The 2884-nt window shown below is 51.9% G+C and overlaps 1 pseudogene; it reads right to left on the reverse strand.

Annotated features, from left to right (window-relative positions):
* Positions 1 to 718: 718 nt before the first annotated feature.
* Positions 719 to 2854, reverse strand: LOC121964016 (annotated as a pseudogene).
* Between the last annotated feature and the right edge of the window lie 30 nt (positions 2855 to 2884).

Below are 2884 nucleotides of genomic sequence, written 5' to 3' on the forward strand. Positions count from 1 at the left end.
GTGTTCATGTTTCACTGATTTTGTGCTCATGTTTCACTGATTTTGTGCTCAAGTTTCACTGATTTTGTGCTCATGTTTCACTGATTTTGTGCTCATGTATCACTGATTTCTGTGATTCTACCATGGCTGATTGGGCTCCATATATAAATGCTTTCTTCTGTCCCTTTAAATTCTGTTTATTGATGTTTTTACCCATTTTGTTGTGCTGAGGTCGACAGTCCAGCCAGGAACCAATTAGATCAAAGAATTATGGCCGTGTTTCAAGTAAATCCAGTTAAAGTCCAGTTTAGATTTGATCGGTGTTTTTGTTAAAAATAGAGCGCCGTTGTTAATTATGATCGACGTTCTGTTTGTTTCCTGCTCAGTGGCTGGAGGAGGAGCAGTTATTCCTTCATTCCTCTGAGTTCAGAGGGCTGCTGGGAGGAGAAGGAGCAGCTGCTGTTGATGTTATGTTTTAGTTCAGTCAAACGTGATTTCGAGTTCGTGCAGGGCGTTTTATTTTGAAAATTTAACTGAATGCACCGCTGCTTGTCTTCCAGCCCGGTATAATCGCTCTCATGCAGCTACTGTCCGCCTCCAACAAAAATAAGACTCTGCGCGTAGTCTCCGCGGAGCAGAGCGGCGAGCTACGTCTGAGACGCTCCGAGACGCCCGGTGGAATCACCAGCATCGTCTGGAAAGTCCATGATGGGCTCTGGAGGCCGTGATGTGGCCATAACGCCACGCTGACGGACCCGGTGGAGTTTAGAGGTTACCGATTGATCGGTGACAGAGAGGTGGTTAATATGATAAGTCTGTTTCTACAGTGAGAACAGCGAGAGCGGCTGCAGACCTTATCCAGGGAGAGGCCGGGGGGGAGGGAGGGGGAGGAGGGCAGCTCCAGGCCCCGCGGCTTCTTTGGTTTGGGAGGAACGGCGTCCGAGGTCACCGGAGAGGTCACCGCTGAGGAGGAGGTCACTGGAGGGACGGAGGACTCTGACGGAGAGACACGTGAAACTGCTGTTTGTTATCAGAGAAAAAGGTTGAAAGAAATCAGCATCAGGACGGATCAGGGAATATTTTGGGAATATGACTCAGTGTCAGCTGAAATAAAACTGATCGGATCACAAACTTTATTTGTTCTGATATATAAAAACTCGTCTTTATCTCGATGTGTTTCTGTGCTGATTCTCAGGTATTCGGAAGATAAGACCGTTTCTACGTCAGAACTGGGAATAAATGTGGGCTCTCCAGAATAAAACACATTTTCCTTCAGGTTTCTGAGAGACAAAGAAGAGTGTAAACACAAAGTATTAACTCTGTAACCACCTGCCTTTCTCAGATTTTCGGACATTTCTTGGATTTTGGGACATCGGTGTCTTAGCTAGGACCTCTGTTGGGAGTCTGGGGGCTCGATTTTGATGCCGTTTCAAAGTGTCAATCACTTTATTTTTACTGTGAAGAAAAAAAATTGTTGGGGGGCCACCAGGGCCGTCAGTTGAGTATCTCTGCTGTGGAGACTGTTACCTGTGAGCGTGTCCTTGGCCTCGCCCTCCTCTGCAAGCTGCTGACCTCCGACCCCCGGCTCCAAGCAGGGAGGAGGAGGGCTCTCCACGATGGTGAGGGGAGGCTCTGGATCCCCGGGGCCACAGACCAGCTGAGGGACCTGAGGAGGAGCAGGGAGACGTCATGAGTCATCAGTCTGAACCATGACTCAGCAGAAACCTTCCTTTATCTCCTCCTCCTCACCTGCTCCACGTGTTTCTCCTCCAGAGACACCATCTGCAGCAGCTCCTCCTCCGACGGCAGGTTCTCCTCCTTGATGACGATGGGGGGAGGAGGAGGACGAGCGGGGGGAGGAGCAGAGGGAGGAGGAGCTGTCATGGCTGCCTGCTGCTGCTGCTGCTGCTGCTGATGCTGATGCTGATGGGTGGGAGGGGGGTTGATGATGACGAAGACCGGTGGAGGGTGAGTCGGGTGAGGAGCAGTGTGAGGGTGAGAAGGCGCAGCGTGGGGGTGAGAAGGAGTAGTGTGGGGGTGAGAAGGAGCAGTGTGGGGGTGAAGAGGAGCAACATGGGGGTGAGGAGGAGCAGCTTGGGGATGAGGAGGAGCAACGTGGGGGTGAGGAGGAGCAACATGGGGGTGAGGAGGAGCAGCATGGGGGTGAGGAGGGAAGCTGGCCGGGTTGGTGACTCCCCCGCAGTCGTCCTGCGGAGGCCCCTGGGGGCCCATGGACACGTGGGGAGGAGGCACAGGACTGACGCCCCCCCCCACCGGGGGCCGGGGGGCGGGGGGGGGGGGGAGAGGATGGGTCGCTGACGCTGGTGAGATAAATCTGAGGGGGGTCACTGAGAGGAGGAGCAGGAGGATTCTGGGGAGGAGAGACACACCGACTCAACACACGACATCAGGCCAGTTTAAGACCAGTTTAAGATAAGTTTAAAACCAGTTTAAGACCAGTTTAAGATAAATTTAAGACCAGTTTAAGATAAGTTTAAAACCAGTTTAAGACCAGTTTAAGATAAGTTTAAAACCAGTTTAAGACCAGTTTAAGATCAATTTAATATCGGTTTAAGACCATTTTAAAACAAGTTTATGACCAATATTTAAAACCAGTTTAAGACCCGTCTGTCACTGGGACAGTGGGGGGCGGGGCCTGACACTGACCTGTGATTGGCTGGCGCTGCTGGCTGGTATCTGGGGGCTGAGAGCCGGAGTCGGACACGGAGACGGCTGAGTGACGATCACCTGCAGAGAGGAGTCGACACCTCCTCCTACTGACGGGGAGGACTTAGACTCTGATAACACACAGACCTGAGGAGGAGCAGGAAGAGGAGGAGAAGGAGAGAGAGCGAGGGAGGAGGAGGAGCATGAGGAGGAGGAGAGACAGAGAGAGATGAGGAGA

The sequence above is a fragment of the Plectropomus leopardus genome, unplaced genomic scaffold, assembly GCF_008729295.1.
Source record: "Plectropomus leopardus isolate mb unplaced genomic scaffold, YSFRI_Pleo_2.0 unplaced_scaffold13667, whole genome shotgun sequence".
Lineage (NCBI taxonomy): Eukaryota > Metazoa > Chordata > Actinopteri > Perciformes > Serranidae > Plectropomus > Plectropomus leopardus.